The following is a 12,952-nucleotide window of genomic DNA, read 5'->3' as shown; positions in this document are numbered from 1 at the left end:
TGGTCGTTCGGAATGTAAATAAAATAAATGTGTGCGTGTGTGACTTATAATAGATAATAAATAAATATATTTATTTAGTGTGTGTATGCGTGTGCGCTTGCGAGCCAGGGCACAAGTGTGGAAGTCACAGGACAACTTCAAGGAGTCAGTTTTCTCCTTCCATCCTGAGGGTTCCTGGGAGCAAACTGAGGTTGTCAGGAATGGTAGCAAGAGCCTTCACCGGGTGAGCCAGCTCGTTGGGCCCAGCACGATTTACATGATTTTTAAAAAATATGTATTTTATGTATATAGATGTTTTGCCTGCCTATGAGTAACACGTGCGTGCCTCGTGCTGGCAGAGGCCAGAAGAGGGCACCGGAGTCCCTGGAACTAAAGTTACAGACCCCGAATCTCTGAAAGAGCGGCCAGCGCTTGTAACCGCTGAGACATCTCTTCAGATCGTTCCTTCTCTCCCCAACGTGATCGTTTAAGATGTAGCTCAGTGGTAAAGGACTTGCCTGAAATACATAGGACCCTCGGTTCAGTCCCCAGCGCTATAAAAACAAACATACAAGTCAGTTTTCCAGCCAAATATGACAGCTCGAGCCTGCAATTCTAGAACTGAGGAGGTATAAGCAGGAGAATCGAGAGTTCAAGGCATGCATCAGTTACATGGAAAGTGCTGAGTTCATAACCAGCCTGGACTACAGGAGACCTGCCTCAAGAAAAAAATAAGGAGGGGGAAGTATTCTGACTTAATCATTGCTGTTTTCAACACTGCTAATGTTTCCTTTGTTTGGTTAGTTGGTTGGTTGCTTGCTTTTTTGTTATTTTATTTTGTTTTGTTTATTCAAAATAGGGTTTCTCTGTCTAGCCCTGGCTGTCCTGGAACTCACTTTGTAGACCAGACTGGCCTCCAACTCAGAGATCCACCTGCCTCTGCCTCTGCCTCCTAAGGGATGGGATTAAAGGGTGTGCCACCACTGCTCGGTTTATGTATAGCGTTTAAAGATGAACGATGGTTTGAGGCCAGCCTGGTCTACAAAGCTAGCTCCAGGACAGCTAGAGCTACACAGAGAAACCCTGTCTTATCAGTGTCCACAGGGCGAGTGGAGGCTGAAGGAGGACTATAAATACTTCAGAACTGTGACATAGAAAGAGGAACAAATAAAGTGCCAGTAGCTAAGAGGAGAATATGAAGTCAGATATAACACATGTGCAAAATACAGGATGAGATTCCCGAGGGGAGATGCATGCTTGTTACCCTCTTTTGATGACTTATTAGGACTTGAGAGCTATGTTGGACTTTTTATTCTTGTTCCTTTTCCCCTTCTTTTTCCTCTTTGAGACAGGGTCTCTTTATGTATCCTTGGCTGTCTTGGAACTCACTATATAGACCAGGCTGGCCTTGAACTCACAAAGATCCATCTGTTTTTGCCTCCCGAGTGCTGGGATTAAAGGTGTGGGCTGCCACCTGGCAAGTGTTGTGTATTTTATTTGAATCATTTACTTTAACCTGTAAATCCAATCTGTAAGACCGGTCATTGTGTTATCCCCATTTCATGTGAAGGAACCAGTTCCATAAACTCAGTCTTTGGCTCCTAAGTGAGGAAGGGATTGGGGATAATAACCAAGACTTCTGGCTTTGGAGCCCACTCTCTTAACTTCCATTTTCACTGGAACTATCTCTTAGTTCAAATTTTAACTCCTGGCTAATATTTACGTCTGTTACCGTTTACTCCCCCGCTGATAGGAAACCTTAACTACTGGTCTTTCAAGACTCAGCTGAAGTCAGCAGGTGGTGGCACACGCCTTTAATCCCAGCACTTGGGAGGCAGAGGCTGGTGGATCTCTGTGAGTTTGAGGCCACCCTGGTCTACAATGCTACACAGAGAAACGGTGTCTTGAAAACAAACAAAGAAACAACAACAAAACCCAAAAACAAAAAAACGACTGCTGAAAGCCAGGTGTGGTGGTGGTGCCTTCAGGAGGCAGAGGCAAGAGGATCTCTGTGAGTTTGAGACCAGAATGGTCTACATAGTGAGTTCTAGGACAACCAGGGCTGCATTATAGTGAGAGTCTGTCTCAATACAAAAAAAAAAAAAAAAAATACACAATATCAGGGACTTGAGTATGCACAAATGGTGTATCCACAGTTGGTTCTCTGAGGAAAAGAGGATCCTGGAAGCAATCCCTAGAAGATACCAAGAGACAACTGTATTGAGAATATTGGAAGTGAAAGTTAAGTATGGGTGACATTGCAACAAGCTGAAAGTAATCAGTTCTCTGAGTGTAATAGCCAGGCATGGTGGTACATGTCTATAATTGCCACATCTGGGTATGTAATTGCCACATCTGTAATTGCCACATCTGAGCAAGTGTGGTATAAACCCTAGCACTTAAGAAGTGAAGGCAGGAAGATTGTGAATTTAAGGCAAGCTTTAGCCTCATAGTATAGCGTGCGTGAAGACGATCCGTAGTCCGTAAGGCTAAGATTTCTTTATTCAGATAAACACCAGCCAAACGCAAGCCAGAGCGTGCCCAGAGGCAGCAAGCTAGGGAGGCCAGAGTGAAGGGCCTCCAAGTGTCTGCAGCCCCTTAAGAATTGCCCCTCACCTCCCTGACCACGCCCTTATGGGCGTGGCCAGGCACACCTAGTAGGAGGCGGGGCTACAATGTCTTCCTACATCATAGTGAGTTTGAGGCCAAAAAAAGAAGAAGCCTTTAATCCCAGAACTCGAGAGGCAGAGGCAGGCGGATCTCTGTGAGTTCGAGACCATCCTGGTCTACAAGAGCTAGTTCCAGGACAGCCTCTAAAAAAAGCCACAGAGAAACACTGTCTCAAAAACCAAAAACAAAAAACAAAAAAAAAAAAAGAAAAAAAAAAAGAAAAGAAAGGAGGGTGAGGTACTGGGATTGTATCTCAGAACTTGTCTAGCATGCATGAAGCCCTAAAGTCTATTTCTAGTATTGTCATGGGGAAAAGTACAAATTCCTGAGTGTAGCATGGTAGAGTGTGTATTGGTAGAGGAGTGTGTGTTGATAGAAGAGTATGTGTTGGTAGAGGTGTGTGTTGGTAGAGGTGTGTGTTGGTAGAGGTGTGTGTTGATAGAATATGGGTCAGATCCCCAGCATTGTAAAGAAGAAGGAAAAACAAACACACAAAGGAAAGTGAAAAGCTTTAAGCTTATTTCCCCACACAGTTTCAACATGTCTGAGGGAGGGTTTTGCATTAGTGCAAGTAGGAATCTTGCTTTGCAAAGAATTGCATATTCCCAGCAGTAGGGAGACTGAGGCAGGAAAATCACTGCAAGTTAGAGGCCAGCCTGGGCTATACAGTGAGTTCCTGGCAGCTAGGGCCACATAGTTAGGTCCTGCCTCAAAACCCAAACAAATGTGGCAGGGTCGAAGGCTCTGCAAGTAAAGCTGCCAAGCCTGGCAACCCGAATTTGATTGATGGCACCCATTTACATACAACTTTTGCAAGTTGCCCTCTGACCTTCACATCTGCATAGTGACATGTTCACATCCACACACATCACACAGATACATACACAGATACACACACATACATACACATACATACATGTAATTTTAAAATTAAAAACCAAATAACCCCATGCTCTAACACTGGGAGGTCAGGGTGTCGGGGGACTTGGAATCCCATCATATTCTATCAGTGACCATCTGGGTTGGGTTCCCAATAAAATGCAATCTTCCGGACATGCTATCCTAAAACATTGTGAATTGCTTACATTCAGTTCAAAATGTAACGGCTGTTCCACACGTGTCTAAGCTCCAACTGGCAACCTTCCAGCTGGGTGATTCTGGCCAGGCTGCACAGCTCCTTTGAACTTCTTATCTACAAAGTGGAGAAACTGGGACATTCCTCACGGTGGTGAGAGTTAAGTAAGATCTTCATGTAAAAGTGCCTAACACAACAAATGGCACATGGTGAATGCCTAATAGTGAGCTATTAGAATTCATAACTTTCGTTTTAATTTCTGTATCTCCTAGAGCAATTAAGTATAACCTATCACATTAGATTTGCATCAGCTTTTCAGAAATGTGTCAGTGAAGAGTGAGTTAAGAGGAATCTAGCCTGTCTGGCAGCTGTCTGGGAACTTGAGTCAGCCCTGAGCCCCAAAGAGAAAATTAGCGACACTAATTTATCAATCAGATGGAATTTCTTCAAGGGGCAAACGAAGAAACAAAAAACAGCGTGCTTCTTGAAGAAACCACTAGGGGGAGTATGTGCATTTTGGATCGGATCTGCAAAACATTGCAGGTTGCAGGTTTCCCATCGTTTGAGAACAAAGCAAGGCATAAGAAAGCCATGGAAAGTGTGGGGTTCCGGAAGGAATGTGGGGCCGCAAAATGCCAAGAAAATCAGTCTACATAAGACCATCGCCTGTGGAGCATCAATGGGAAGAGGTGGGAAAAGCAGAGACCAATGTAGGCCAGTCAGGGCTCATAGTGAGACTTTGTTTCAAACAAAATAAAACAAGCTAAAAACAAAATAAATTTTTTAAAAATTTAAAAACACAAATAAAAATGGTAGAGAACAGCAGAAGACACCCAACATTGACTTCTAACCTCTAAATGAGAGTGTAGGGATATACATAAACTTACAAGTAGGTGTGTATTTAGTGCACACACACATTATATATATATGCATATAATATATAAATAAAATTTTAACTATGTATCGTTATATAAAACTATATAACTATATATAATATTTTGTGTATACAATATATATAATTTTAAAACCCAGCATTGCTGGAGTTCATGCCTTACATCCCCATAATTATTAAAAGACGTGATAGCCAGCAACCACTGACTCTGTTGCACCAAGAGCTTTCCAAACATTAACTCAAGCCAGGAGTAGTGACTCATGCCTATATCCTTAGCACTCAAGAGGCTGAAGCAGAAGGGTTATATTGCCTTTGATGCTACTAGCCTGGGCTACACAGTAGTTCCAGACCAAACTGAGCTACTGAGTGAGACCTTGTTTCAAGAAACAAAAAGCAAGATATTAATCCAGCAGTTATTCAGTACACATCCTCCGGGAAGGAGGAAGCGAAGCGTGTGATGCGGATTTTACCTATGGAAGTCAGTGTTGGATCTGTCCAGGCTCCCTAGCCCACTTCGTTTCTCGGAAGTGCCTCTCTCTTCCATAATATCCCTGTTTCTATCACTGGAAGAAATAATTATAAAAGAAAGGAAGGAAAGAAGGAAAGAAGGGAGGAGAGGAAGGAAGGGAAAGAAGAAAGAAAACCAAGTTGCTATCCTGTCTGGGGTTCACTGGGCTGGAAAGGGGACGTGGGTTTGGACCCAGGTCCAAGTCCATCGGCTCCCGACACTGGTTTGTCTAGGACCTCAATTAATATTGTCAGTCAGCCTCTGTGCCTGAAGCTGTGAGTCCCAAGCAAGAGAATCATGGAAAAATAAAACAAGACATCTCCCAAACTTCAGGAAATCCAGCAGTCCTAGTTCGCCCCCCCCCCCCAGAAGCTTTTTGGGAGGATTTGGAGATGGGGGCTTGCAATGACAATGAGGAGTGGGGGACTCAGTTTGTGACCAAATTCTAATAAGCAGGATGGAGTCTGGCTGGCCTGGTAGTTCACAAGCTGAGAGGCAAAAAGCTGTGGAATCTGTTTGTCCGGTCCAGGGCATGCTGAGTCTCCATTCTCATTTCTAAACCTTCCAGGACTTAGTCTGCGGAGCCCTCCCCCACTGTCGCACCTGCGGGCAGCGGGGGCTCCAGAGAATGGACAAGTTCCAAGAATTCTTGCCCCTTCCCCCACCTTTTACATAGCCAAGCCCTGAGACAAAAGGCGCCCGGAGTCTAGAGCTCCTTCCTCGGCCTCTGCCAGCTCCAGGGAGTGCCAGACAACTGGAGCCGAGTCCCCGCCACACCATTTACACTTTTTACCCCCTGCCCACCCCACTCCCTTCTCTCCACCCATGGCCCGGAGACCCTAGCCGTCTCCTCATAGTTCTCTGGAGGCTGAGGGTAGCTACCTGTGAGTGGGCAGGGAAACCGGTGCGCGTGGAACATTCATAGCTCAGACCTCAGGTGCAGATCTTTTGTATGGGACAACACAGGACACAATGGGACAAGCAGCAGCTGGAAGAAGGGCAAGGGTAACTGTGCTTCTTGCCTGGTCTTTGCGCTGATTCTGGCCCCACTTCCCTGAAGGACATTCATCCCCATCTCTCTCAGATAGCTCCTTTATCCACTGATAAATATACTCCCCGAGCCCCTACTGTATGCCGGGGTATGAACTTTTGAATTTGTTCCCTCTTTCCTTCTTATATCAGCCCACGCTGAAATAAATGTGCGTCCCATTGAGGAAACGGACTAGTTCTGTTCTCTACAATGTCAGCAGTAGCATCAAGATAGGAATCCAGGTCTTGAGTGCAGGACTGAGGGCGGATGTCTTGTCCAAATTCCTCCAGTCTGTGCTGTTTACCTGTACACCGATATTCCCAGATCTGTGGATAAGCATCATCCTGCCTTGGCCGGGTCCTCAAGACTGGCCCAGGCTGGCCCTTCCTAACCTCTGAAATGTACATTGCGTTCCCGTCCCACAGTCCCAGGGCAGGCTGGGAAAAAGGACAGTTACCCCTCAGTTCTGGGGAGCTGGGGAGTCCCAAGCCTGGCTTGGATCAGCTGTCACAATTCTCCATCCCTCTCTTGCAAGTCCTGCCCCGCTGGACTAGCTCCACCTTAAGAGAAAACGAGAGCTAGTTAACTCTTGTCTTTTAAGATCTTCCCAAAGCACTTCCAACTCTGAAGTTGTGGGCCAGTGTATCAAAAACAATCTTCAGGGACAGGAGGGGCAGCTCCACATGGAAGACTTAAGGCAGCATCTCTAATGTGTGCACATTATCACTCTTTGGAATTATAAAAAGGGAGTTATTCATCCCCTGGACCCCTTCCTGGGAGGGTTTTCTTTTTTTTTTTTTTTTTTTTTTTTTTTGTTCCTTAATAAATCTGTTGACTCTGCTAACACACACAGTGATTTAAAAAAATAAATAAAAATTTAAAACCAACAACCCACAAAAAACCATTGCTTGGGAGAAATGCAACTTTTTGTGACCGTGAGTCTGAGAAAAACTTGTAAAGACACGGCTTTCCAAACCTAAAATGTTGGCATTCAGCTGGCCAAAATGGCAAATGCTCCTATAGAACCAGGCTTGGTCATAAGCAATATGAGTGCGTTGCTAACCCTGGGCATTTAAGAACACACACTCAAGAAGTGTGGGGGAGAGGGGGAGGTCCCAGATGAACAAAAGCAACAGAAACTGGAAAGAATGACAGATGAGAGACATGCACATCTATTCAGGTCCCCCGCACACCCCTCAGATCACCCACCCTTGGCTCCTCCATCTCCCCACCCTGGGAGAGCGTGTGGAGCTAGATCGTCGCAGGAGACAGCAGTGCGATATTGACGCTTCTCATAACCACCCTCACTTGAGGTCCAAAGCATAATAATAACACAGGAAAAGGTATCCGGTGACAGACACATGAGTTCGTCATATTTACTTGTGGGCTTTTTCAGACAAGTCTTGCTGTTAGCTATGACTGACCTGGAACTCCCAGTGACCTTTTGCCTGCTGCCCTTGCCTTGTTTGGAGCGCTGGGATGGCAGGCATGCCCCACCATTCACAGACAGTCTGATTTAAGAATAATTCCTTCACAAGCTGACTCAAACCGAGACTTTTCTCTGTGACACTCACTGTATAAATGCTTTCTTTGCATTTTATTATTTAATCTAACATTTTTTTCCTTACATGTATTATCTGTATGTGTTGGGAGTGGGTACACAACACAGTTTGCTCCTTCTCATGGTCTGTCAGAGGACAACTTTAGAGTCTTCTCTTCTTCGGCCTCCTTCCACCTTGTGGGCAAGCCCCCTTGCCCTCTGAGCCATCACCTGTCCTTCCTTATCAAATCTTTATCAGAATCCAAGGAGGTGATTATTAATATAATGGCCATTTTCCCAGAAGAGGAAATTAAAGCCCTAAGAGTGTAATTTGTTCTTGATATACATGTAGCCTGAGGCTAGCTTTGAATTCCTGGTCCTTCACAGGGTAACAGAGAAGTTGCCACCACACCTACTTTAGAGCTGAGATTTAAATTTGTGTTTAAACCGGATGTAGTTACTCACCTTTAATCCCAGCACTCTGGAGGTAGAGGTAAGTGGATCTCCCTGAGGCCAACCTGGTCTACATTGCAAGTTCTAGGACAGCCAGGAGCACAAAGAGATTGTCTCTAAATAGCCAAACAAACAAACAAAAACCCCATGGTTTTTCGATTTTGAAGCTAGTACTATGTTATTACTTTTTTTTCTGTTGTTTTTGTTTTTGTTTTGAGACAGGGTTTCTTGGTGTAGCCTGTCCTAGAACCCACTCTGTAGACAAGCCCAGCCTCAAATTCAGCAGTGTGTCTGCCTCTGCTTCCTGAGTGCTGGGATTAAAGGCATACACAAATACTGCCAGGTGAAAAACAATCTCTCTCTCTCTCTCTCTCTCTCTCTCTCTCTCTCTCTCTCTCTCTCTCTCTCTTTGGTTTTTCAAGACAGGGTTTCTCTGTGTAGCTTTGGAGCCTATCCTGGCATTTCCTCTGTAGACCAGACTGGCCTCAAACTCACAGAGATCTGCCTGTCTCTGCCTCCTGAGTGCTGGGATTAAAGGCGTGTGCCACCAACACCCGGCGAAAAACAATTTCTAATGGCATTTATTCCTGAACTTAAGATCCAAGGAACATCTTGGAAGAGGGGATGGAAAGATTGTAAGAGGCAGAGGAACTGTGTCTCCTGGAAATGAGAGGGAGGCTACAACTATGGACACCTTAACAGTATGGCCTCCTCAAAGGAAGTGGACAATGACACCAATAGACTTTGGTGTTATGAGAGGGGGATTTCAGGGGGACCCCACCCTTACACAAAGAACTACCTGCAACTGAGGACTTCTGAGAAAGAGAGAGTTAGTAGGTTATCCCCCAGGATGAGCCCATAATTGGTTATTCAAGGCCAAGTGTTCTGCCCTGAAATCACATAAATACTAATCAGATTCAGTAGGTTGCATATATCAATAACTAAGCAAAACAGGCCATGAATTTGAGAGGGGGTGGGGTGAAGGATACCTGGAAGAGGTGGGAAAGAGAAAAGGGCAGAGGGAAATGATCTAATTATATTTTAATTCTTAGAAGTTATATATTGGGGCTGGAGAGATAGCTCAGTGGTTAAGAGCACTGGTTGCTCTTCCAAAGGTCCTGGGTTCAATTCCCAGAACCCATATGGCAGCTCACAACGGTCTATAAACCCAGTTCGAGGGGAATCTGACACCTTCACACCAATAGACAGGGTTTCTCTGTGTAACAGCTCTGGCTGTCCTGGAATTCACTTTGTAGACCAGGCTCAAAAACACAAAAATCCACCTGCCTCTGCCTCCCAAGTATTGGGATTGAAGGTGTGTGCCACCAGTGATTGGCTTATATTAAAGTTTCAGATTACATTTATTTATTTATTTATTTATTTAGTGCACACACACACACACACAGAGTGAGAGAGAGAGAGAGAGAGAGAGAGAGAGAGAGAGAGAGAGAGGTGCATGTTCCTTGCTTAGTATGCATGTAGAGGTCAGAAGACAGTTAAATGGAGTTAGTTTTCTCCTTCCACCCTGAAGATCCCAGGGATGGAATTCAGGTCCTCAGGCTTGGTGGCAACCACCTTTACCCACTGAGCCATCAATCTGGCTGGAAGCTATTACTCATAATTGCATTCTATGTAGCCTCAGAAAATTTTAATTTAGAGGCAGAGGGGCTGGCTCTTTGAGCTAGGATCTCCTTTGTAGCCTAGGCTGTCCTGGAAGTCAGCACGCATGTAACCCGTAATGTTGGCTGGGATTACAGGCACAGGCCTCCATACCCATCTTCATCTTTTGAGTTACTTAACAATGCCTAAATGAGATAATGTACCACTCAGAATGAATGGTTTAAGGAACTCAACAATTATTAGTATGTTGTCATTTATGTTCTCTTGTTAAAATGCAAGCCCTTGAAATCTTATTAATTTATCTCTTAATTATTTTTAAGATATCTTTTGTGTGTATTTGGCCTGCATTGTGCATGTCTGTGCATCGTGTGCATAATTCCCCTGAAACTGGACTTACAGACAGCTGTGAGCTGCCATGGGGGGCTGGGAATCGAACCTGGGTCCTCTGGAAGAGCAGCCAGAGCTCTCAACCACTGAGCCAGTCTTCTAGTCCCCATCCCCTTAATTCTTTTTTTTTTAAGATTTTATTTATTTATTTATTATGTATACAGTCATCTGTATGCATGCTTGCACACCAGAAGAGGCACCAGATCTCATAATGGATGTTTGTGAGCCACCATGTGGTTGTTGGGAATTGAACTCAGGACCTCTGGAAGAGCAGTCAGTGCTCTTAACCTCTAAGCCATCTCTCCAGCTCCTTGTTTTTGTTTTTTCAAGACAAGGATAGTCAAAGAAAGATAGTCACTCCAGAATGTAATCCGGCTTTGAGGCATTGGGGAGGAACAGTTTCTGATGGACTGAACCCCAAACAGCTATGCAGAATCGTATTTATTGATTGTTATAAGAGTTTTTTTTTGTTTTTTTTTTTTTTTGTTTTTTTTTTTTTTTTTTTTTTTCCGAGACAGGGTTTCTCTGTGTAGCTTTAGAGCCTATCCTGGCACTCACTCTGGAGACCAGGCTGGCCTCGAACTCACAGAGATCCGCCTGCCTCTGCTTCCCGAGTGCTGGGATTAAAGGCGTGCGCCACCAACGCCCGGCAAGAGTTGTTTTTTTGTTTTGTTTTGTTGTTTCTTCATACGAAAGCCCCGGGTCTAATCTAATCTAATGTTTCATGCAGGGAAACATCACACCCCATGACTCTAGTTCTTATTGTGCTCTGTTTGTACTCAACAATGCCGGTTCCAGGTTTGCCCCGAGCATCTGTGAAGTTCCTTCAGAAAAACAACTCTAGCAGGGCGGTGGTGGTGGCCCACGCCTTTAATCCCAACACTCAGGAGGCAGAGTCGGGTGGATCTCTGTGAGTTCCAGGCCAGCCTGTTCTACCAACTGAGTGCCAGGACAGCCAGAGCTACACAGAGAAACCCTGTCCTGAGAAACCAAAAAAAGAAAAGAAAAGAAAAAAAAGAAAAACAAATCTATAAATTACAGAAAACAATCACTGTATTCTACAATGATTTCTTCAAGGTCTAAGTGCTTCCAGACAATAATTATTTCACTCTAATGTTTACCCTATATACGATGACTCTACTAGATACAATTTCCTACTACACATATCACTCTCATCTAGCAAAACAGCGGCAGAAGCTTTCCCACTAGAGTTATGTCCTTCCCAGGCATGCACTTCTGACTTTACAGTGTCCTCATGGAGCTGACATCAAATCTAACCAGAAAGAACTTGGTTACTCTAATATAGACTTGCCATTATTGTACGAGTGAACTCACCTGGTCAGGCTGCTCTGCGCTGTAGCACAAGTAAGAGTTTTGCTTTTTGGGTTGTTTTCTTTTGGGGGGTTTGTTGTTATTGTTTGTTTTTTTCTTTTTTTGTTTTTTTGAGACGGAGTTTCTCTGTGTAGCCTTGGCTGTCCTGGAACTCATTCTGTAGAGCAGGCTGGCCTTGAACTCACAGGTATCTGCCTGCCTCTGCCTCCGGGAGCTGGAGTGCTGGGATTAAATGGTGTGCAACATCACCACTTAGCATAAGTAAGAGTATTGATGACATTTGTCCTCTATAGCCTGATTGTCACTTTAAGGGCTAGCCAGCAGGGAGGAAGCTTTCAGCTCAGTTTAGTTTAATCCATTTCCTCTGACCAAGGCATATGTGGTGTTTTTATGATAATAGTTTTACCATTCAATTCTTATGTGTGACCAACAGTAACAATTTTCTGTATTGTTTTGGGGACCTCTGGGACTTTCCTGGCCAACAATTCATAGAGCAGTAGCCTACACTGGGATTTTCATTTAGTTACCTATGGCTTCTGGGAGCAGGTTTTTTCATTCACACAGGCTTTTTAAAATTCAAATTATTATTATTATTATTATTATTATTATTATTATTATTATTATTATTATTTGATTAGTTTATCAAGTACCAGATTTCCTTATGGCTCTTCCATACACTTTCAGTTGATCCTTCCTCCTACCCCCTCCTCTTCCCCACACTCTGCTGAAAACCTGTCCACCCTGAGATTACATTAGCTCTGTGCGTCTTCCACAGCACTCAGTAGACTGCCTATCTGCATTGGGTTGAGCTTTGCCGGTACTGGGAGCTTCTCCACAGCCAACAACAATATTGGTTGTAGTAGATCATCTCATTGGCTCTGTAAAGAGGATATAATTGTCCACATTAACAGAGGATACAGTAACTTGCCTGAGGTCTCGTAACTGGGAAGTGAGGAAGCCAACACCCCATCAAGTTTGCCTGACTCACTTGTCTGGACTAATTGATCATCCACCTCTTGGTAGTCCTTTAATTTTTAGAGTTTATCTATTTTATTATTTTATGTTCATGAGTGTTTGGTTACGAGTATGTCTGTATACTGCATGCCTGGTGCCTGAGGGGGCCACAAGAAGGTGCTGGATCCCTGGAACTGGAATTACAGATGGCGGTGAGCCAACATATGGTTGCTGGGAACTGAACACCTGTCCACTGGAAGAGCAGTCAGTCCTCTTAACTGCTGAGCCATCTCTCCAGCCATCTTGGTCATCCTGATGTTCTCTGATAGGGTAGTGAAGCCTTAAAACCTGGTTAGAAGGAAAGAGAGTAAAAGAAAAGAAGGGTGGGAGAGGAAGAAGGAGGAACAATTAGGAACAAAGAAAAGGAAACCAGGATTTTCCAGTGCCATGGAAGTAAAAGCAAGAAGCTACCAGAGTGGCACTAAGGATGCCAGTGAAGGCAAGATGGTGGT

The sequence above is a fragment of the Cricetulus griseus genome, chromosome 5 (genome assembly GCF_003668045.3).
Source record: "Cricetulus griseus strain 17A/GY chromosome 5, alternate assembly CriGri-PICRH-1.0, whole genome shotgun sequence".
NCBI classification, from domain to species: Eukaryota; Metazoa; Chordata; class Mammalia; order Rodentia; family Cricetidae; genus Cricetulus; species Cricetulus griseus.
The sequence above is the reverse complement of the archived record's forward strand: the minus strand, read 5'-3'. Positions refer to the sequence as shown.